General features: G+C 48.9%; 1 protein-coding gene across 1 annotated transcript in view; it reads left to right on the forward strand.

The window, feature by feature from the left end:
• The first annotated feature begins 3,982 nt into the window (after window positions 1-3,982).
• Window positions 3,983-25,014, forward strand: part of LOC119441376 (alkaline phosphatase, tissue-nonspecific isozyme) — a 123,485-nt gene continuing 102,453 nt past the window's right edge. The window contains exon 1 of the mRNA XM_037705987.2: window positions 3,983-4,205. The gene's annotated coding sequence lies outside the window, so the exon portion shown is untranslated. The remainder of the gene's footprint in view (window positions 4,206-25,014) is intronic.

The raw sequence follows: 25,014 nt of genomic DNA on the forward strand, positions 1-25,014 counted from the left end.
TGCTCGTCGACTTTCCGGCAAAGCGCGAGCACTTCCTGTATGTAGGAGACACGATTCTGTCGACGACTGGACACGGGAAGCAAGCTGTTTTCGCGCAGCCTGTTGGCGACCTGACGGGTTACCGAATAGGTCGCGAAGCCTCTCTTTGAAAGTGTGCCAGCTGGACAGCTCAACCTCATGGGTTCGAAACCAGACACGCGGTGTTCCGTCCAGATAAAAGATCACATTGGCAAGCATGATGCTAGGGTCCCAGTGGTGGCTTCGGCTAACACGCTCATACATGCTGAGCCAGTCGTCGACGTCAACGTCATTTTGGGCGGAGAATGTCCCAAGATCACGGAGACTAGGAACCGTAACGTATGTTGTGGTTGGCGCCGCAGGTGTAGGTGACGACGAGTTGTTTCCATCGGAAGCCATGGCTGAGAAGACGATGGTGCGGCCGCTTCGGAGCTTCGTGGCGAGGACGGGGAACGTTCCACCTCCACCAGAATGTTACGCGAAGGACGAGTCAGTAAGACTACCAACTATTTACAGGTTGTATTTACAACAGCGGTTGAAGCGCTGACCGGTTAGATTCACAGCGTGAGCCCAGCTCCTTCTTCCTCTTCTTTTCTCGAGTGATGGCGGCTGCGCGCCTCGTTCAAACAATCAAATACCATACGCGTGTAGCAACATTTCGATGGCTTTAGCACCTCGATGGCATGGTCCATTTGTTATTTCACGCAAGCATGGAGACACCACAACCGGCACCTTAGTCGCACCAGTACATGTCTCGGAGCTCAAGCACTATAATATTTCGATTCATTCTTACGTTTCACGGTATTCTCGTGACCCCCTCTGCTGGCTTATTCAACACTGAACCTGCAAGATGTCAAGGTCGACATATGAAGTTTCCTAATAGCATTGCCACGCCAGAAATTTCATGCAACGCACTGCCCATATTCTGAACGCCAGTGCCGCCAGTGTCCACGGACCCACAACCGGTACTACCCCTATCCTTCTCGCCGTACACTGCCAGGTGGCCGCCACACCATCGCAACCTGGCCGGGCCTTGATCGTATGAACAGCTCCGTCGGTCGGGTCGCGCGGCTGCCTTGGGAGTTGCAGCCACGGCCACTCATCGGGGACGCGCCAGAGCTGGTTCCAGAGCCGTTCCGGGGCCTTCTCCTCACAGAGAGATATCCCTCCGAGCAGCCTCCTTTCTGCACGCTAGGGGAAGCCCGCATAGTCTGCCCCTTATGCCGCGTTGCAGAAATATTCTGGTGTGTTCATCAAGCGGAGTATCTCCACCAGGCCAGGCTCGCCGCCTCTGCGCTTTGCAATCCTGGCCTTCAGCCGCCCGTTCCAGGCACTGTGGAGGCCGCTGTTGCTCTCCTCCGGTCCTTGCGACCACGCCTTCTTCGAGAGGATGCCTTTGGAGCTCACCAGGAGCATCCCCCGGGTGTGGAGGCCCTTGCTCCCCCTGAGCCACAAGCGCCCATGGAGGACCTCCTCGACATGCATCTGTGATCCTCAGGGGAGAGGGCAGTATAAGCATGCCGGCTGCATGGCTGCGCTGCTGTGCCGTCATCATCACCATCTGGGCCTGGCTCATGCGCACATGCCACACGCAGTCAGCTTGGGGCCGGAGCGCGAGGAGCGGCGTTCAGTTGGCCTGGGGCTTCGGGCAGTAATGGCTCTTGAACCCCGTGTCGTCTCTGACAGCGTCAGCTTGCCACTGGCTCTGATGCCACGTCTCTGAGCCCATAGTTTCCAGGAACCTCTCCGAGAAATGTGGCGTCAATCAGAGCATTTTTGACGTCTTTTTAGTCTTCGCGGCGTCTCGGCCATTTTGTTGGCACGGCGCAGTTTCGGCAGTCACGGCGTAGTCCAATAGTGCAGTGGTGCCATGTGGAAGTGTAGAAGGAACGCAAGAATTCAGTAGGAGCCCAGCAAACAAGGCTACATTTAAAAAAAAGTCACAGGCCTGCGCGGCACAAGGAGCACAGTCAAAGCGCAAGCTGGTGGAGCGGCTCAAGAGTAGCTCCAATTTGGGCACCACGAACAATAGGGTCTTCGCGGCAGTCTGTTCGCCTCGTTTTGACGATAACGATCTGAACTGTCCGCCCGGCGTCGACTTACATGTCGGGTGCGCCGCATTTGCAGGTACATCAACTGTATGGCGCCACCATACTGGCGGAGGCTCTGCAGCTCGGGAGCGCGTTGATTACGCGCCTCGTCTGAATCGCATATCGTCGTCTAGTAACGTTTGTCGTCTGCGTCTGCCAACGCTGCGTTTGCAGGCAACTTACCTAGATGGCGCCACCATACTGGCGGAGGCTCGAGTCGTCTCAAAAATAGGGTATACTAATAAAAATACACAAAAATAGGGTATTTTGGACGGCCCGATAGCAAGCGCTTGCGTGGCTCAGTGGTAGAGTATCCGGCTCCCACGCAGCGGGTGCTGGTTCGATCGCGGCGGGAATCGGTTACCTTTGTCGCGTTTCTGGCGATAACGGTTACGCGGAGGACGCCGGCGGCGGCATCATCGCGACCCGAAACGGCTATTGGAATGAGCCACAGAGTTAATATACTGACTCTAGAGGACAAGCTGCCCATAGGGCCCATGCACTGAAATCGGTCACCGCAAGAGCACCGCCATTATGATACTATGATTTTGGCAGCTCCTGAAACGCTTGCTAGACTTGGCGATAGTAATCAGTTTTAATCTGGCAACTTACAGCTTGTAGTGCATGTGCCGCCGTGTGCGCGTGGGTGTGGGAGGTGTTGGCCGTAGAGCTGGCATTTACGCAACCCAAGGATGATCCTATTAATATTTCCGGCGGTATGTGGTTTTCAACGGTCACGCACTAGGGAAAATACCGTATAGCTGTTAAGGCTTCCCTGTCTGCTGGCACAAGTGTCACTTGACGATCAATAGGTAAAAAATGCGCTACTATGATGCTTCTCGAACGATTGCGATGAATCACGAAAGCTGTCGACTCGCGTGATGTTCTGAACAAGTCAGACACGTTTACTTACCTGTGAAGGCAAATACCAGAGCCTTTTGAGCTTTAGTCTTGCAAAAAAGGCACGAAGGTGCCATCACGTCAACCGATGCTGTCGCGCGATCACATATCAGAGCTAAACTATACCAAACGAAACCACAGAACACCCATAAAGGAACTACCACGCATCCGAAAACACAAATAAAAACTATCCGCAACCGAAACTCGCGTTATTGAATGAATGAGTACATCGTGAATTGCATAAATTACGTTAGCAAGCCCTTCCTGTAAGCTTAATATTCACACATCACCTTCATAACGCCATCAGGTATTTGTTTTTTATGACACAGCATAAGGCGACCTATACTTGTTTTCATCTCTCAAAAATAATTGCGCTGGCCACATTGACAAGTTACAAGATGGCGCCGACAAGAAGCCGGCGCCCTAGCGGTCCCTCCTTCTTCGGCCCAGCTTTGCTTCTAGAGTCAGTTATATTAACTCTGTGGAATGAGCCCATAACAGCTTACGCTGTAAAAAAAGAAAAAGACAGACGGGTCACCGACCAGGCAAACCCTTACATGCGCAGCCGGCCTCACTCGCTTTGCTGGCGTGTCTGGCGCATGACGCATGCATCTGGCGCATCTGGCGTGCCTAGTTGGTCTATCGCTAGGTAACGCAAGAAAAAAGTCGCAAAGTTTAACTTCATTTATACGCAAACCTTCTTAGTTCTATTGAGAAAAAAAAAAGATAGAACAATGTCTCTTAACTTCATTTCACATTTTTTTTCTATGCTCGCGCCAGCTAAGGGATGGCATTATTACTAGCGTGCTGTATTTCCTGTTGCCAGTTTTTGCCGCGTTGAACTGTTGAATTTTGTTGAATTTCTTTCTCTCTGTGGCAGCTACACGTGTCGCGGGGCTGCCGCTGCCAGCGCCCTCTCCGTGAGGGCCTCCTCGCCTGCAGTAGCCGAGGTCCGCACGCCGCAGCCGCCCGGCACTCGGGAGCCGCGTGCGCCCAGCTCCGGCAGCCCGTTCGGTCGCGCGCGCACCGACGGAAGCTCAAACTCGAAGCAGTCGCGGGCGGCGAGTCGAGCAAGCAGGATCATGGCCACGTCGCGAGCAGGGCTGTTGTTAGTGTGCGCCGCCGCCGTCGTCAGCTCTGCGCACGACGTCACCACGACGGACGACTCTTTCCGCAACCGGAATGCGGCCGTAGAAGGTGAGTGCCGTCACGTCTGCCGCACCTCCACTTCGACGATTCCGGTTAGCGCGGAAGCCGCACTTGCGCAGTGCCACACATAATCGGCCCCCACTGCAAGCTCGGCAATTGTTCGTTGGGGCCGCGTTTAGCGCTTCTCGTGCTCGTCAGTAAGGATCGAAAGCAATCTTGGATTCGCGTTCTAGTAGAATGTAGCGGCTCTGACCGAACCGCGTGGGCGACCATGCAGTACACCAGCGCCCGACTTGCCGATTGCGAGGTTAAACTACCACACAGACTGATTGATCCGGCCGGATTCTATATTCCGAAGTTCACCACAGGTTCTAACATTCCGTCGATATGGGCCAGCGTTCTTTCGCTGCCGGAATCGTATTCTGCGCTGCCTTGAACTTGCCAGCAGAATCGAGCAAGAATCGTTAGCATAGTATCATGCATGTGCAGACATTGAACACTGTATTAAACTTGTTCGCAGAGAACTTTCCGAAGAGCTTCATGCCAGGCGATGCCAAGCGATCAAAAATACATACGATTACTTCTATGTAGAGACCATGTTGTTTCCCACTCCTTTCTACGTAATTTGCCACCTTCGTTTGATCCATCGTCAAGTCTTGCGGAACGACACTTTTTTGCTTGCCAGACGGGGCTGATGCGAAGAGTTACATTTCCTCTAAGAGAAGAAGCTTGCATTCCGCAATTTCATGAAGTCTGATTAACTGACTCTTCGAATATTATGCTATAATATCGAAAGCTTCCACACTTCAATTGACTTCGTATGAGATTAGAACAAGAATTACGGTTTAAAAATCATAAAGCTTCTTCCCAGTACGTTGAGACAAAACAGCACGAAAGAACGCTTAGCATCGAACGATATTATTTGTGAATCAACAGTTATTACTATTATTATTATCACGTTGGAAAAAATTAGGCGTGCAGACAAGGAACTCAAGAAGATGGAAACGGACAACACAAACGCTTTTTCCCTCTTGTGTCCGTGTCTGCCCGGCAAACGTTTTTCTAACGTCCGTGTCTGCCCGGCAAACGTTTTTCTAACACGAAATCTTTATTGTATGGGTAATTACGCAAGCGTTGCAAGAACGATCTGCCTAAACGAACAAGCAAGGTTATCCAGATCCAACGCACAATTTCGAATATATGAAGCGGTTAATTAAATGCTATAAATCTGTTAATCTTCGGCAATGTATTTTTCAGCATAGCAACTAAGTGCCTGACCTAGAAATTAGCAAGACAGGGAAACCACCACCATGGCATGGCGACTCATGCGATCTACGCAGCCGCGGATTAGTCTTCGGAATTGGCCCACGTTTCATCGCGCCATCTACCGAATCAACCCGGTGACAATTCACCGTCGCACTATCTCACAGGACGGTCCACTTTATTGGGGAAAAAGCCAACCGAGCAGACGCGCCAAACCTCGGCGAACAAGGCATAAGAAGCATCGCTTTATTGAACGAATTATGTGCTTGAAGGCATATATGAATTACACTGAGGATATTTAGTTGCCGTTTGATTTCTCACTGCAAGGTTTCGTATGAAACAGAGCCGGCCAATGGCACACGTATGCTGGGGTAATGGTTCAGATGGTGCGCAATATAAGCCGATTCATTATAAGATTGACATCTGGTGTGGGACCTTAGTGAGCAAGACATAAGCGGCAGCCCTCGGAAGCAGCCACGATCAGCACTGTCGGGGAGAGTTTGCCTAGAGCGCTTCGCTTTAAAAAAGCCGTCATTTCTGTGCATTACGTCTTTTCGGAGAAGCGCAAAAATCTTCTTGACTAGCTTCAAACTTTGTTTTCTGGAGCACGTGCAAAAAATGCTCGTGCAACGACGCTCGTTGCACAAGGATGGATACTTGACCGCTAGGACGTCTTCGCTGGGAGTCGACCATTGTGACAACTTCAAACGTGAAACAGTGCGAAAGCAGACGACTCTTTTTGTGCTCGCATATTTTTTTTGTCGGCACGTAGTACATAGCACGTGCTCGTTACTCGGCACGAAATACCAGAGAGAAAGCCGAGGCCCACACTGCCATTATTACGCGGCCAGGTAAAACAGAAGTACCGCAACGACCTGCTTTGGATATGTACATGTATGCACTTTACCCGTACAGCGGCGTGGTTGTACCGGCTATTGCCTCAACAGCATTCTAAAATTCCAATAAGCGCACAGCGTATTTTTGTTCGAACAACAGTTCTCATGCCCAAACTCACGCAGAGTGAATGATTTATTTGGATCAAATGTTGGAAACTGTTGTGTCGCCGGCTTCTCCACAAACAATAAATTTATCCATAATCAAGGGATGATGACATGGGGTGATATATAACAAATGTTCCAGCAATGAAGTACAATCCGTAAACATGATCAAACAATCAATATACAGTAGAACAGCAGCAAAAGGCCACATGCTGCATGTTCTACGAATAAACACAAATCAATAAATCAATTCAATCGAATAATGCGAAATAAATAAGCACACAAGGACGTACATACTAAGTGCTAATACAGACATACATTATTGCTTTCAGTAAATAAGGTTATTAAAACTTTCAGAGCTAATCGGTGTAATGATGTGACCCAAGCTCTTTTTTATGCTGAGAGGGAGGCACGTCAGCTCGGGCCAACGTTCGATACGTATTGGCAGTTCCTGGCCGAATAATGGCCTAAGATTAACAGCATAGTTCCAATATGGGCTGTGCTGTTCTGATTCCTGGCCCAATCATGGAATAAGATTAACAGCGTGGATCGAATATCGGCTGGGCCACTCTGATAGACATCCAACGCTGGCCCTCTTTGCACATGCAGCAAAAAATATTAGCGCTGCTGTTCAACAAGGCCGGGATTATTGGACCGATATTCCTGTGTATTTGCCAACATGGGTTACGAAGTTGGTGTTGTGTTCTGCCTTATATCGGTTTCGAATTGATCCTGACCACTGGCACCCAGCCGCGCCTAATGTTGTAATCAGCTCGCGCTGATCCTTTCCAGCTCTCCAAATAAACTAATGCAGTCGTCGTCTGGCCCCCAAAGGAAGAAGTCGTCTCTTGTCTCTACGGCGCTCAGCGCCACGGCGGGTAGGCCTCACCACGTAGGTCTCGCGTTCGGCCGCCTCGCACGTCTCGGCCGCCTCGCACGTGCGCGACCTGATACCACAGTTGGCTTTCTTGGAACAACACAGGGCTTGTAGTAAGGAAACTTTTGTAGCGTAAAGCTACACTGGCCTAGCCAAGCCCGTTTCGCGCGGCACATCAAGAGCCGTGCTGCGCATGCGCAAGGATCAGTGATGTCACACGGCATGCGCACCGGAGCCACCGGAGCCGGCACCTCTCGCGCACTCCGCCGCCGTCGCGCGCGACTCACCGCCGCCGGTCTGCGCATTCCAGAGGAGTGACGTCGTAGCCGTGGTAGACGCACTGGCGCCGGCGCGCGCTCGCTGTGCAGTCGCCGTCTGACACTGCGCTGGAGCCGCTGCGCTTCTGACTGGCGTTTGCCAGTGTGGTATAGCCATGGAGAAGGAAAGCGCAAATGCTGCTCAACAGCGCAGAAGAACGGAGAAGCTTGACTCATCGGATCCCGAAGTAGTTGCCTGGCAATTAGCGGTTGAGCGTAGGAGACAACCAGGAAAGCTAAGAATAATCAGCTGAACCTTTTCTAACCCTACGTATATCCTGGCATAGCCGAGCTAAGCACTGCAACTTTTTTGTTCCTGATTTTGTAAATGTATTTTTGTATGACTTGCTAAGCTTAACTGACGTTTAAAAAATCAATACAAACTTAAAATCTAGGGCTTTAGGTTCCTAAACCACAATATGATTATGAGGCAAGTCGTAGTGGATTAGGATATATCGTAACCACCTGTGGGTTTTTCCCGTGCAGCCTATGCATGGTACAAAGGCGTTTTTGCATTCCGTGAACACCGAAATGCGCCTCCCTATGAGTAAAGCCAATGCACACCGTAGCAAGCAGGGGAAGTCGTATATCGGGCAAACTAGCCGCTGATTCACTGATCGTGCAATGGAACATCAGCTTTCGATAAGACACAACGGTATTGCGCGTGTGCCTGCGCATTTTAGATTTTGTATGTGCTTTCCGCGGCTTTGGAGGATCAAGATTCTCGGCAGAATCAAGAATTACACTGCTATATAGCTGATGGAACCGTTTTATATTGCCTCGAGATGGAACGCGTGTGTTAGTGAAACTTCTATTTCTTTTTTAGCAGCGAAGATAGGTTCATGCGCGGAATGTTGCGGTGAAGTAATAATCATGCTTATATTTCAATGGGTTTATGTTGCGCATGTGTGGTAAACTCCTTATATGGATGCCTCTGACGGAAAGAAAATTTTGTTTAAAAGTTAGCGCTTGTCCGTGTCGATACCCTCTCGTCCTTGCCTGTCTTTGGCATATGATTGTTTTTTCGCTTTCTTTTGTGCCTTCTTTTCTGTCCTTCAACCTTGCCACGCCCCCCCCCCCTCCCTCACACACCCACGTAAACCTAGTCAGCGCTCATGAGTGAAGCGCTCAGGCAGCTCCATGCTGCTAAGTAGAATAGGCCGCGCAGGCATCCTGGCGGAGTGTGCGGGGGGGGGGGGGGGGAGGCAGTATTGTCTGTCTTGTCGCTCTCCGTCCCTGCCGCCCGAGGATAGCCGTGGAGAGTGTAACGTTTACGCCGTTTTCTCGATTCAACATTTCCTCGCACCCTTTCCTTCTATGCATGGCTAGCATACCGACTAGGTGGCGTGAGTGCTTGCAGTCTTGCCCGTTCTTGTCGGCGCACAGCTATCGTGAGGAATGCTCCCTTGCGGTCGTCATTCCTACTGCTAATCCTACATCTTAAAAAACGCAGCAATTTTGCCACGGATGTTTGCGAGTGATAGCTAATTATAGCCAAAGGGCAACAGATTAAAGAAAGTTGGCGCTGGCGACAACCATCTTCGGTTTGGGATGAACTCGGTAACACAGGAACGCCGATCGTACAAAGGTGAGTGCATGTGTTTTGAGCATGTTGTACATTTTCTAAGGCGCTACATGAAGTCAATTAGAAAACGGTGCATTGTGTTGTATGTTTTACAAGTAAGCTTGTTTCAATGAACTAAATTTCAGGATACTGTTGCCTTAAAAATTATGTCCAGCTACTCGAGCGATTTTTCTTGGCGCTTTAATTCCACGATTTCTGTGCATATTGTTACGGAAGGATAAAAGAAGAGAGAGAAAGGAGAAGATCGTGAGACGCTGGCTGCTATGTGTTGTTGCTGGTCAGCCTTCTTGACCACATTAATTCTGCTTATATATATATATATATATATATATATATATATATATATATATATATATTGTAAATACATTGTCTACACTCCCAACATCCCGTCCCGTAACATACTGGGGGGACGTGCTGGGTCCGGAGCTCCGCAGTGGACGTCGCATTAGAGCACTGCACGGGCTCGGGCTTACCCGAAAGCCCGGGCCGGGCCGGGTAGAGCAGTTTTTTCACGGGCTCGGGCCGGGCTCGGGCACGGCGTGTGCTTTTTGACCCGGGCCCGGGCCGGGCTCGGGTTTTTTGACGCGGGCCCGGGCCGGGCTCGGGCTTTCTGCGAGTTATTCTCGGGCTTCTTAACTCTGAAAAACATGTATTTTTCGGTCTCGGGCCGGGTTCGGGCCGGTTTCGAGCCGGGCTCGAGCCGGGCTCGGCCGGGCTCGGGCCGGGCTCGGGCTTAAGGTAAAGGGGTGGCGGGCCGGGCCGGGCGGGTAACGTAGATTATTTCCGGGCCCGGGCCGGGCCCGGGTCTCGCCATAAAAGTTTTGATCGGGCTCGGGCGGGCCGCCCAATGTAAAAACGGGCCCGGGCCGGGCCCGGGCTGCAAAAATCGGCCCGTGCAGTGCTCTACGTCGCATCACCGTCCCCACCATGACACGCGGGATCAACGTCGTTGCTGCCTCCAAAGTCACCGTCGCCAGCTACGTCTGTGTCCCCATCGGTTGTGTTTGTGCAACCCAAGGATCCCAGAACATCCTTCGGGACCGATGGCGCCGACGTTGAAGAGTGGGTGGCTATGTACGTTGAAGAGTGGTTGGCATGAGTGGACTCAAGAGATGAGACCCTACGCCTTTGCTAGCTAACCTGTTGCTGTACCTAAGAGGCACTGCAAATGTGTGGTACGAAAACCACGAAGAGAAGCTAACCAGCTAGGACCAATGCAAAGAGAAGTTAAAGGAGTTGTTTGGCAAACCAGCCGGCCGTAAAATTGCCGCAAAACAGTAACTGGCCTCCCGTGCCCAATCCCCCACGGAGTCCTTTGTCTCGTACATCCAGGAAGTGCAGGCGCTTTGTCGTAAAGCCGATCGCGATATGACAGAAGCTGAGAAGGTCGGGCACGTGCTGAAGGGAATCGCTGGCAACGCCTTTAATCTGCTCAGGTGCAAAAGCTGCTCTACAGTTGTTCCTATCATCAAAGAGTGCCGACAATTCGAGCAGGCCAAAGCCGACGCGTCCTGCAACCATTCGCCAGACTTCCCGATACTGCCGCAACTGCCGCAACGTCGACGTTGCGGCAGTATCTGTCGGGTAACGTGGCAAACGCCCGCACAGCAGCATGCGTCGCCATGAGAGGACGTAGTGCGAATCGTTTGACGTGAACTGGAAGCGATGGCGCCCGCATCTCTCTGTTCGCGTAGCCCTGATGCTACCCCTTTCAGTTCCCCTCGTACAAGCCATCGTTCGCCAGGAACTTGAAAACATTGGTCTACTTTCTGTATGAGCTGTCGCCAACCCCCGAGTCAACGAACGCGCTTCTACTATTTTCGCTCCCCCCCCCCCCCCCCGACCCTTCTGTACGCGTTATCGCAACCCGACTGAGTGGAGAACTGTGGGCGACCAGCCGATGTGTTTCACCGGTCGTCGCATTGGTCATGTCGCCCGATCCTGTCACAACTCGTGGCCCTCAACACCTCACATGCCGATGAACGTTAGCCGTGTTGATGGAAATACCTGTCGCGTTTCACCCACCGCCGAGTCTAACAGCGCCGACAACTCTGCCAGGAACAAGTGGTACAGTCGCTCCAGTGGCGTAGCCAGAAATGTTGTTCGGGGGGGGGGGGGGGGGGGGGGGGCTCAGGTTGCAGCGCCGCCTCCTCCTTATAGAATTTGTCGAGGGATCAAATGCATGAATAACTGCATTGCAAATTTCATTGTATATTAGATGCTGCAAACGAATTATTGAACGCTATGCACTGTCCATTAAAATATGTATGTTTTCATAACAGAATATATTCGTATGCCCCAAAAATTGTGGCAAAAATAACTGATATTAATGCTTCCGTGTTTTTTTTGTGTAATTAATAAGTAAAGAAACCATGACATGAACTTTAGAACTATTGACCCTTTTCGCGGAGCAGTTTGTTTTAGAGAAACGAGATGGCGCTCACGGCGGCGCGCCATACCTCTCCTCAGCGACCGCGCACGAATACGAAACCATTACCGCTTCTGCCTTGCTTCTGTGCGATCAGCAGCCTGTCGGAAATGCAACTGAGTTTTCGCTAACACACTGTGCTCCAATCATGCTAGATTGAATCATGTGGATTGAAGACGTGTGCAGTAGTTGGATGCAAAAATAGTGAGTGGCATGTTAAGGAATAGAATGAATCTGTGTGGCGAAGTTCGCGGACCGCTGCTGCAACTGTCCGAACGTGTTACCGGCACTTCCTGATGTACGGCTTTCCTAGAGGATACAGAAATTTGCTCATCCGCCAGCCTTGTATCGCTAACCTTCAAAGAAAGGGCTTCATCCCCAGAACGTCGGCAACAGTGAGTACCACTCGTTAAACAATGACAAAGGGAGTAGCGCCGCTTCCTGTGTCATAGTAAGTTTCGCGCACGTTATCTATACACATCTGTCCAAATGGCAGGAAACCTTACGCCCACTCTATCGCCGACGTATCAAGAATAAGTGAATGGACGCACACTTGAATATATGCGCACTGTATACGCACAATAAATGACGGACTACACCTATGGCGCACCAATGGTCGAAGCTGAATGTTTCGTGACGGTACACAAGAGTAAGCAAGTTACTAGCTGTAATATATATTTGCTACAAGGTATTACAATGTACAAAACAGCTACGTTTCAAGCCTTGTGCGCAGCAAGAACAAATCTATCGGATTCGGAACTGAGCACACCCGCCAGTGATTAGGCAGAAAATAATCAGATAGTGGCCGCACCGAGGAACTTCACTGAGTCAGAAACTGACAAGCCACTGCTTCAAAATATTTGCTGAATAAAGAACAAAGAGCAAAACACACTAATCCTGACTGAATTCATAATCGCAAATCTTGGAATGCATATTTAGCCCCGCTTTTAGAAGAAGCACCATATAAACTGCCTGCGCCGTTTGGACATAGCTCAATCAGCTCCGAAAGCGCTTTTGCATGTTCTCTGAAGCTGTGATCAAAGCTTCGTGTCATCCACCTAGTCACCGTCTACGATATCTCCGAAAACAGAGGTTTTCTAAGCCGTGGCGGCGTCCTACACTTCCATTGTAAACAAGGAGGCAACGGAAGCAGTTGAGGCAAGCAATGGACGCGTCACCACGTGATCAAATATGGCAGCGCCCACGGGATCACCGCAAAAAGGGTCAATATCAGTTCGAAACCAGCAAAGCAGTGCATGCAGCTTATATGAAAAACGTAAAGACCATGAAATGAGTAAGTTGAGGACAAATATTTTGATGAATCTTTGTCATTCAAGAACCTTGTTTACATTTTTCTACATATGCAACGGCCAGGAAGAAACCTCAATGACGCTATCCCTCGTTGCAATCGATTGCGCAGGAGCAGCTGTAAGTCGTCGTGTATTGTAATTACACCGAGATAATACTCGCAGCAGTGAGTACAAATAAAAAATGTCACAGTTTCACCCTAAGGGCGAAGCAATGAATGCGATAGCAACACAGCAATGTCATACGAAGTAATGTGAGCGGCTTTGGTAGCAACAACACGCAGAACTGTTGTCGACGCCATCGGCGTTTTGCCCGCGTTAGCTCAAAATGCGTGCGGCGTTGGTGACTGTTGCTGGAGCCTCTGATATAAATAGGCACTTGGTGCCGCAGCTAAACGTCGCCTCCCTTCCCTCCCCCTCCCCCACGGCCTCTCGCGCGTCCGAAGAAGGCGCGTTTGCTCTACATATATGGTGATTGTAAAGGAGAAAAGAGACGCCTACTTCTGCAGCCCTTAAGCGAGCACGGCGCAGAACGCGCGTTTGTTCTCCGCCGTGCGTTCACTCCCCGTGAAAGACGCGCCCCTCGCGCCCTTTCACTCGCACATACAGCGTTCGGCGCGCGGCGACGATTTCATCTCCAAATGACGTCATACGGAACCTCACGGCGACGGCGACGGCGACGCCGACGGCGACGGCGACGCCGACGGCAGAAATCTGCTTTTGAGTGTCCATATAATTGCTATCGCAATAAAAGTGGGAGTTCCGCAAAGTATATATTAGAAATGCGAAGATAGAATGGAATATACAAATGCGAAGATACAACTCGCTAAAGGGCAAAAAAAGAGTCGCTGGAACAAAGTTCACTGCTTGTATACACAAAACCTCGCAACAAGATATTTAAAAATACGTATCAGTCTCCAATAAATCTACGTATTTAAGCAAACGTCAGTGTATATAATGCGTCAAATACGACAAATAAACATGTTGCTCAGTCACCGATAGTAAACTTTGAGCACAGAAAGACAGATGATCCTGGCAAGAAATCGTGATATGTACTTGGGCCATGCAGCGGTCGCGACAGTGCCATGTGGGTAGAATAATAGAGGAGTAATGCATAAATCAGTACGAAAATGTGTAATTTACCTGCCTGCACAACGCCAACAATTATTCTGCACCCAAAATTAAAGGAGGGCATTCCTTCGTTTCAAAAAGAAATAAAATCAGGTAGCTGAAAAGGAAAGAAAAGGACAAACGAAGGCCACAGATGATGCGGTAAGTTGAACTACCCAATATCCGAGTGTTTTTGGCGAACGCCGCGTGGGCCGGGCTTTCAATGAGCAAGGTCGGTCAAAATTGGTTATTGGTATCCTCATAATTTTTGTATTCGCGTGATAATTGTGATCATGATGCTAACTGCTAGAATAAACGGCGAAAATTTCTGCGGTTTTAAAAGCTAATGAGCGGTCATACGTTTTCATAATTAAGAACTTATGGACCTGAAGAAACAGTGCTTTTTACTTGCATTGATATTTGCTGCTTCGCTATCTAAAGGACAAACTTCTCTCGGCGGGAAAATTGAGCGAAGTGGTCACGTTGGTGCCGACAGTCTCTGTGGGTGTATAGAAGCGCCAGCCTAACCATGCGTTCCACAGACATTGTAGAGCGCAAGTAGTTTTTAGTAAACTCTTGCTAAAAAATATGCTCTCTGCGCTGGCAGTGGTCACTGGAAGGGTGACTAGAAGCTGCAGCAGTATTTACACATTTACATAGAACCTGCTGTCGCAGTGAGAGATGGGCATCTATTCTGGTGCTAAAACCTAAAACACTCCCTTGATGTCGTTGGCATACTTGTTTAGGTACCTTGCAGAAACAGTAGGCTGTTCGATTCCGGCGAAGTCCGTCGTTTCATCAGGAAGTATGGAGAAGCAGCCTGCTTTTGATTCTAAGCTTTCTTTGATAATGTCACCACAAATTTCTTTAATTTGGTTTTGTGCGTCTGGGCTTAAATACGAGGCAATACTGGGGCAACTTTCCAAATGGTTCTTCAGATATGTATCTCCACAATCAGCTCGCATGCGAAGAAGCACTCTGAAAATGCCTTTATTTTCAGCAGGGGCATTGCTTAAATCCATAGGGCCCCTGTCCCTGTGGCCACGGAGAGCCAGACCTTGTCGCCCGCAAAAAAAAAAATCCTCAATAATAGGCCGTTCACTTTCTTCTGTTTTCTCATATTTTACTTTGCCTACCCTGGTCCAGCTGATCAATCACATTGGGCACGCTTCCTGAAAATGTTTGGAGAAAATTATCAGCTGCTAGCTGACAGTCACGGTGATATTTAGCATCTTCGTGTGTGTGGGAGATTGCGAGTTCGCGCTTCCATTTATGGAACGGCTTGGACACGAGCGTTCCAGTGCGCGCATGTTGGCCCAAGTTTATAAGAACAGTAACCCCATAAAGTTCTAGAATTGAAAATCTTTTAAAGCATGCCTTTGGAAATTTGAGCGCACCTTTCGCGTCAAAAGTTTGAGAACTTTATACCCATAAAGTTTCGTAATTGAAATCCATGCGCTCCGTATATTCCGCGGCCGCTTCGAGATGCCGCAACGCGCCCGCTCGCTATCGAAAAGCCGTTGAATGTTTATGCTCGGATGGGGCTCCTTGCGTTACGTGACTCCAGGTGCAAGGGCGTTGTCACGAAATCCAGCCCGAGTTCGCAATGTTCGTGCCGAAATGTATTTTCGAGCGTGAAAAGGACATTGTAGACAAAATGCCAGAATGATTGCCGGCGTCGGTGGTAGTTTTGGTCGGCGGTGCATGCCAGCTCGAAAAAATTTCGGGGTGGGGCTGAAGCCCCATCAGCCCCCCCCTTGGCTACGCGCCTGAGTCGCTCACCATCGCCGTGCGGACACCAGTCTCGTTCATCGCAAACATGTCACGCATCTTCCTGTTCGCCACAGCCACGTCGCCTTTAGTCCCCTGAAAGCTTTCGGCCGCGACCTTTCGTAAATATAAGAAATGCAGCCTTCGGAGGTGGGGCTGCATTGACTACTACTGCAGTAAATCTTCTGCCTGTGCCCACAACGAGACGTGTAATTGATGTTAAAGTAGACAGCGTACCTGTCCAACCACTCGTCGACACTGTAGCCCACGTATCTGTGATAAGTGCTAGCCTGTGTAGACGAATAAAGAAGGTCTTCACCTCTGCAGCGGCACAAGTGCTTCGTGTGGACGACGGCGACGTGCTGGTTGTTCTTGGAACGTGTGCTGTTTAAGTATAGCCGGCCGCCCTACTTCTGTTCTGTTTGCTGTGATCGATAACTGCCCTCACGTCATTAACTTTGGGTTGGACTTTTTATCCAATCATTCTGCTCGCATCGACGGCGCAACCAGCCTCCTTCTGTGGGAACTTTCTCAACTCGTGATGCTCCGAGCACCACCCCACCGCGCCTATACACGCTTCAAGGTGTGCGTCTGTCACCCGAGGTATTCACATACGTCGCTTTGGCCACGCAGTCACAGGTTCCTGACGGTGAATATGTTCTTCGCCCCATCGTCTACGTGCTTTTGAATCGGAACGTTGCTGTTCCGCATACGCTGGTCACGGTTACCAATAACGGTGTCGTTCTTCCGCTTCTTAATTTCAGCCTGTGCCATCAAGTGCTTCCGGCCGACATGTTCTTGGCCAGCGTTTCTAGTACTTCCGAGTTTGACATTAAGAGTCTGAATGCCGAGAATGGTTTATTAGCGCCAATTGCAGTTCACAGCTCTGGTTACTTCATGGATGACTTTCTCAGTGGCTATGGTGTTGGGCTGCTGAGCACGAGGTCGCGGGATCAAATCCACCCACGGCGGCCGCATTTTGATGGGGGCAAAATGCCAAAACACCCGTGTACTTAGATTTAGGTGCAGGTTAAAGAACCCCAGGTGGTTCAAATTTCCGGAGTCCCCCACTACGGCGTGCCTCATAATCAGATCGTAGTTTTGGCACGTAAAACCTCACAATTCATGGATGACATCGCGAAAATGATTGCACCTGACCTTACGTCTGCTCAAGCCAAGGCCATACGTCTCCTGCTCGAATCGTGCAGTGACATCTTTGATTTCGGCGACAGGTCTTTAGGCCAAACATCCGTTGTTCACCCCAGTGTAAACACTTGAGACACGAATCCTATTCGTCGGCGTCCCTATCGTGTATCGCATGCTGAACGCAGAGTCATCCATTCAGAAGTGATCGAAATGCGCAGCAAAGGGGTCGTCGAACTATCAGCCAATCCTTGGGCTTCGCTTGTCGTCCTTGTGAAGAAAAAAAGATCGTACCAGACGTTCTTGCGTCGACTATCGCCACTTAAACAATATTAGGCGAAAAGACATCTACCCACTACCACGCATCGATGACGCCCTCGACTTTTTGCACGGAGCTAAATACTTCTCGCCCATTGATCTTCGATCCGGCTAGTGGCAGATTTCTGTTGATGAAATGGTCCGCGAGAATATTGCCTTCATGACACCTGATGGTTTATATCAGTTCAAAGTAGTGCCCTTCGACCTATGCAATGCTCCTACGAAATTTGAACGAATGATGGACTCGAGGCTACAAATGAATCACCTGTCTTTGTTATCCTCACGACGTTATTGTTTTTTTCTCCCATGTTCAGCAGCCACCTTACCCGACTCGCTGCAATTCTTGCGGTCTTCCGAAAAGCCGGCTGTCGGCTGAGATCCACGAAATGTCAATTCGGGTGCCGTCAGATAACCGTGTTGGGACATCTCGTTAAAGCATCCGGTGTACAACCAGATCCGGAAAGAGCTCCTGCCGTTCGCAGTTTCCCTGTGCCACGTTCTGCGTCTGACGTGCGCTGCTTCATCGGCCTGTGTTCTTACTTTCGCCGTTTTGTGAAAAACTTTGGCAACGTTGCTCGGCCTTTAACAGATCTTCTAAAGAACACGCCATGCTCATGGGGCCGGAGAAGGCTCACGCGTTCGCCGCTCTCATCGGATTTCTGACCACCCTTCCCATACTTGCCCACTTTGATCCACCTGCACCGACCGAAGTCCACACTGACGCAAGTGGCCACGGCATAGGCGCTGTTCTCGCCCAGCAGCAGAATGGTACCGAGTGCATGATAGCTCGCGCCAGCTGGCTGCTGTCGCCTTCGAAGAGAAAGTACTACATCACCGAGCGGGAGTGCTTGGCTTTAGTTTGGGCTGTCGCCAAGTTCCGGCCATATTTGTATGGCCGAACGTTGTCGGTCAGTACAGACCACCATGCCCTCTGCTGTGTCGCCATTCGGGACCCGACAGGATGGCTTAGTCGCAGAACTTTGTGGCTCCAGGAATTTTCATTTCTGGCTATCTACAAATCTGGACGTTTGCACAAGGACACTGACTGCCTTTCTCGTCAACCTGTGGATCCTCCTGATCCTGTTGCGCATGATCCGGAGATCTGCGTGATGGCTTTCACTGACATAAGCAACATGCTCCCTGGACAACAACGCGACGAATCCTTGCAGCCCATCTTCGCCGGAATGCAATCTGGCAGCGCCGACGTCACGTGCTGCATGTTTCTCCGCCACGACGTCATTCTCCACCACGATGCGCCTCGACAGTTACTTACAGACCGCGGCCGCTCGTTCTTGTCTCGAGTTGTCGACGACCTCCTCCGCTCTTGTGTCACAGAGCATAAGCGGTCCACCGCCTACCACCCACAAACGAACGGTCTTACGGAACGTCTCAACCGAACACTCACAGAGATGCTGTCTATGTACGTCTCCAACGATCACCGCGACTGGGACGGCCCGCTGGCTTACGTGACATTCGCGTATAACTCGTCCCGACATGACACCGCAGGATATTCACCCTCTTATCTTTCGTATGGTCGCGACCCCACATTGCCATTTCACACCATCCTACCTTCTGCGCCACGTGTTGCAACTGATTACGCTCGTGAAATCATCGATCGCGCTCGCACACCGCGTCAAGTCACCCGATCTCGTCTAAAGGCATCGCAGGTTACACAAAAACAGCGCTACGATTGGCGCCATCGCGATGTTATGTTCGCCCCAGGTGCTTGGGTGCTCCTTTGGTCACCATGTCGCCATGTGGGCCTCTCCCAGAAGCTTCTCACTCGCTACACAGGGCCTTGTGAAGTCCTACGTCAACTTAACGACGTCAATTACCAGATCTCGCCGTTACAGTTTGATCCGTCCTCAAGTCCGACGCCTGTTGATATCGTGCGTGTTTCGCGACTGAAGACAGACTTCGCTCATAGTTCTTCGCCTGTCATGCGCCGAGACGGTGCTTCAACACCTGGGGGTCCTGTTACTGAAGGATAAAAGAAGAGAAAAGAAGGTCGTGAGACGCTGGCTGCTAACGTGTTGTTGCTGGTCAGCCATCTTGACCACATTAACTCTGCTTGTATAAATATTCTAAATACATTCTGTCTATACTTGCAACATCCCCGTAACAATATCACTGTTGAAGTTTTAAAATTTAATATAGTTTTGTGCTTTCTTAGCGTTGCAATTTTTTTTTCATTCACGTTGCTCTGCACTGCATCGATTTGGGATGGCCCAGAGCATGGTTTGTCGTGGCGATTGCAATGTTATGTTGCGTTTGCCTTCTATTATCATGGGAAAGTGATGTGCGTATTATAAATTTAGGTTGACTAGAAATTTAGGACAGCTATTTGTGTGTAGTGATTACATTACAAATGTGACAATATAAATTTTCCAATGCCATTTATTTAAACGAATACATTTTCATATAACCGCTAGATAGTTGTCGAGTTCCCGTAGTGGAGGAACGCAATTATTTAAGGAAAAAGGCCATTGAAAGTAAAACCGTGGTCTTTACTGCTGGAAAATGATGCTATCGCAGTAAGTGAGCGCACAGCCGAAAGAATAATCGAAATCAGCTATCTTATTTTATTTATTTTTTGCGCTCGTGAATTTAGGTGCTGATACATTTCTGGTGTAGATCTTTCAACGTTTACTGAAAAGAAACGCTGTGAGGTGGATTGACGATTATTTTATGCTGTATTAGGATGAATGCTAAAAACTGCTGCCAACCCAAGCATTATCACGCCTTATATATAATACTGAAACAGCCCTGGATAAGGTAGAGCACCTTAATTGCCTAACTTAACTTATTAACAACCTCTGAATAGTGCCCAGTGTAGAACACTTGTAAATCTTTGTTTGTGAATTTCACCCAAATTCCAGGACTTTTATTTTATCATGCCATGGGTGCTGCCTGATCCTGCTAGTCATTCCGAGGAACCGCGGTTGTTCTCACTGTTCCAGGTCAAGCACCATTTCCTGCAAACGCACGCGGCAGTATTTTTGTCGTACCCTGTATAAATTCCAATTTTTTCTAGTGCTTCCTGATGCAACTTCTCGGATTTCACATGTAAAATTTTGCACGAAGGCCGCTTTGTATCTACAGTATTTGAAACTAAGCATTTTATGCTGTAATAAGTTTTGTTGCACTTCTTTAATTCTAAATTGCTACGTTGACTAGGTGAGAGGTGTAAACAAGATGGACGCATCCTGCGCATTTTGTGTTTGTGTTGTAAATGTTCTCTGTAACACCTTCTACATAATATGCCTTATATGTTGAAATGTTCAATACCGTTGGCCTCACAAATTCATTGCAGCCAAATTTATTGATTCACCCCTTCGAACTCTCTGCTCAAACTTCTATTCCCCCCCCCCCTTTTTTTCAATGGCATGATGATGAGGATGATGATTTCATGGCATCCCCTTTGAAACGGGGCGGTGACAAATAGTCACCTAGCCTGTTTGATTTAATCAGGTATACTATACATGTGCTTTATCTAGCATTTTTGTATACCTCTTATTATTCTTTTTCGTTTTTTTATTTCATTTACCTTGTACCGCTACCTATGATTTTACGAGATCAGGTCGTATCAATCTCCTCCCTGCTTTTTTTCCACCAATACTCTAATCCTCTCTTGCTTCTCTCTACGACTGCTCGGTTGATGTAGCCTACCACTTAAACCCGAGCGCTTCTGGAAGAGGTACGTTACCTACGGTTACCGCTGGGTGAATCCCTTCGCATTCCATTAGGATGTGGTGAGTGGTCTCGGATCTTTACTACAGCATACACATGCCTCATCTAGTTCCGGATATTTTCTCTGGTATGTTTTGGTTTTGAGGCAACCAGCTCGAGCCTTAAATAGCAAGGCAATGCCCTTTGTGTTATCATACAGATTTTCCCTTCTAATTCTTTCTTCTCATTCTTGTAAATCTCCATGGTGTTTTTTTTTTAGTTTCCGTTCTTTGCATCCAATTCACTGTCTCTATTTCTCCCACTTTCTTTCTGATGACTCCTGGTTGTCTATTTACAATTTCGATTATCCTGTACTTGGCTGCCAACTTCTTGACCTCTTCCTCCATTCTATGTCCGCACTTTTCAGGTACAGATACTTGTGCACTTTAGCCGCCCATTTATTTTCATCCATGTTCCCGAGTCTTTCTATAAAATTGGAGGACGCTTAAGCTTCGCCTTTAAGAGTAGAACGTGATAGCGTTATCGGGACCCGTTCGCATATGGCAAGTAGGCTTCGTTCACTGCAACACTCAACGTGGGAAGCCAGCTTACAAAGACCAAGCTTACACCGATTCCCTTAAGGTCGGCTTCACTTTTAAATTGAAATGCATCGCTGGAAAGACGTTTTTCCAGGGGCCATATATGTGGTCTTATATTAAAATATGAATGCCCCCGCACCTTTTAATGTTATTTTATTAATTGTTTGCCATTGCCCCGACGCGCGCAGGTCCGGTAGAAATGCTGAAAAGGGGGTTCGTATAGGAGTTTTCCTCGTAGCAGAATTGGGTTACTCGTACATTCAAATTACAATCCGACGCCGATTGGTAAACAATCCGACGGCGAATCCAATGCCGAATGGTAAAGTCGTACTTCACTATTTTTCTGACGGATTTCACTGTGAGAAATTCAATTTTTGTTCACCAAAACCTTGCACCACGGGGAGGGCCTGCGCAGCCAATGTGGTTGGGTGATTTTCTCCGCCACGTGTGATCACATGCCGGTTGCCGACGCCGGGTTTTATGCGACACGGTTCCCTAAGCGCGATCGCGCTAAAAACTAATTTTGCTCGGTGGTTTTGCTCTCTGACTTCGAAAGAGGCCCAACCCATGTCACCCTACACTGCCTCATTGTGCTTTTACCGTGGGCTCCCAAATCCAACCAGTTTACCGATCTTTGGTAACTTCCAACCCCGACAGGTTGTCCGATTATAAGCATAGAATGCCATTTGCGAATGTTAGCGCTGGCACCATTACTCCTTTCCATATTTCACGCACCACCTCATACTTATTGTGGCCCCACAGTGCTCCATGTTTCAGCGTTGCTGCCCATTCCACTTCCCCTTTATTTTCAGGTTGTCTTGGTGGGTGCTTCAGTAAGCCTTTCCTTCGTTTATGTATACGCCGAAGTATTTATATTGCTTGACTATGGGTATGACTTGCTGTTGAATTGACACCACGTAGTTACTCGTCTCTTCATCAAAAATAATGATTCTCGATTTCTCTGTGCTAAACCTAAGGTCTAGATTTGTTGCTTCGTTGCCACACATATTGTCAAGTGTCTGTAAATCTCTTGCATTGTATGCTAGCAGCACTATGTCATCTCTGATATCTCTGATATTTGTTTTTATTTTCCAGTGCAAGCATCTCCTCCAAATAAGTCGCTGAGGGAGGTGGCAGCAAATGCAACGAAACCACTGCGTTATCGCGGTCCTCAGGGGCCTGACCAGCCCGCCGTCATCCGAGCGCTCACCAACCAGCCCACCCACGTCAGCTCCCTGCCCTGAAAGCCCTGGCCAGCCCACCGTCCTCGGCACCCTGCCTAACTCTTATCCTCAGGGCACTGCATAATCCACCGTCATGCGCCTAGCTTCCCGAGAAATGGCTGTTTGGTATTTGCTGCAAATATACTGTTTTAACATAACCCAGCGTCACCCATTTAGGTCCACGAAAAATGCCTGTTTGTGCTTATTTATTAGTAAATAAACTGTTATAAAATTGTCTTTCACTATTCTTTTATTATTATTGGCATCTGTAGAGAACGTTTGATTCTTGACCTAGTATATTTCTATCGCGTTTTTCTAGCTACAATCGATGTAGCCAGTATGGGCACAATTGCTATCAAAAATGCCACTATAGCAAAAGGGTCGCGATAATAATGGCTGCAGTGTCTGGAGCCAGCATATTTACAATATTCGTCATGCACAGGGCATTGGCCGAAATCTGGCATTAATAATGGCAACGATATGGCTCAGCGCTGGTACTACGCAACACAATAGGTGCTGCATCGACGTAATATTGGGCCTATCTTGATTTCAACTCTGGGCCAGCATTGGATTGGGTTGCACTTTGCCAATATACCTGGGTTGGTTAAGGACTGGTACCAATTTCTGTCAGAATTGGGGCCATGCTTGGACCATTGCTGGTGTGCTGCCTGGGAGGGACATTTTTGTAGAACTTCTAGATTGGAGTTAAATTTTAATGAGCAGACGAAGAAGTCCAGAATTCAGACTGTTCATATAAGTTAACAAAGGTATAGGTGCTAGGCCTAACAACAGGCGACTGTGAGGCAGGCTTTGTGAAATGTTCACACAATATTTCGTTGTCGCAATAAATTCTGTGGAAACCATTCTGTGGTAATAAGTTTCGCATAAGCCAGATCCGCTTACCGGTTTCACAATGGTATATAGAGGAAATAATTTCGGCCTCCTCGAAAGCAAACTTCGCTGCTGGCGAAAATTTGTCCAAGCAAATTATTCGTAAGATGTAAAGTTTGAATTCAGAGGCGGCAGCTTGGATATATTTGATTATGCTATAGATAATCTGCTAGTTTTGCACGAGTGAGTGCCTACCACCATGCAGTAGCACAGCGTTCAAGACCCTTTGTTTTTCCTTATCTGCATTCATATAATTCACACTGCAAGCGGTAAGGAATCGCTACCCGTGAAGAACGCGATTGCTCAGCTAGTACGAAACCTTAAAGAAAGGCTCGCAGTAAGAGTGCAGTCGCGCTGCTTTGATAGCCGCATTCCTTCAACTTGCGCTGTAATCAAGCGCTGCAGACGCTTTCTTGTCACAATTAGAGCGTGGCGGGGATTAATCCCTAATATGCGGCGCAGGCACTTACATTTGTTGCACATAAACGCCTGAACTCTGACCACGTTAGAGAGCCTCTTGCTCTGTGAGACCGCGTCAAGCTTTGGGACGTCGAGACAACGCTCCTGAGGCACCAGAAGTTTCTGTTGAAATGGGATTTTCGCCGACTCTGGTGGCCCAACACGAGATGGAAACGTCACAGCTCCTGGTAGGTTTTAGTACTCCCGGCTGTTTCTTTTTTTTTTCGATACCCATTCGAAACTATTAGAAACTCTTGAAATAAACAAAAACAAGGGGGGAAAACGTAACGAGGAAAAATCTTGTTGCTTCCTGCATGTGTGCAGCCAATCTTTTTGTGTGCAGCTGCGAGCCGAGCGCGCAACGAATAAAAACTACGAGTAACCAAACATCTCGGCAAATCTCGGATTTTCCGTGATCTCGACGCAAGAGGTCACGTGTTGGGCCACCACTGCTGGCTACACGAAGCGTTCGCTTGCCAAGGCTGGCTGCGTGACGTAATGCTCCATCCTATATTTTCTTCCTCCATGAGTGCGACCCGGGCGGGCGCGCGCAGAATTAGAACGCCCCCCCCCCCCCCCCCCCCTTTCCTTACGGAGCGTTGAGCGCGACTGGAAGACTGCGCGCTTCCTTGCGGCTTCCCTCTCTTGCGTTCGCGAGATTGAACCACGATCGCCAGCTCACCCTCGTACGTTGTCACTCGCACATACAGCATAGGGCACGAGGCGACGATTTTATCACCCTTAGACTTGGGGCGATAAGCTCTGGAAGAATGAGCGCTTTGGAAGAATCAGTGTCGAAACGGAATAGCCGTCCATGCTGATGATACGTGGCTGTTCTTCTGCAACCGGCTTAGCGCTTCTGCGTCCTTGAAAGTGACGGCTTCAGATTACAGGTGAAAG

This window comes from Dermacentor silvarum, chromosome 2 (genome assembly GCF_013339745.2).
Source record: "Dermacentor silvarum isolate Dsil-2018 chromosome 2, BIME_Dsil_1.4, whole genome shotgun sequence".
NCBI lineage: Eukaryota > Metazoa > Arthropoda > Arachnida > Ixodida > Ixodidae > Dermacentor > Dermacentor silvarum.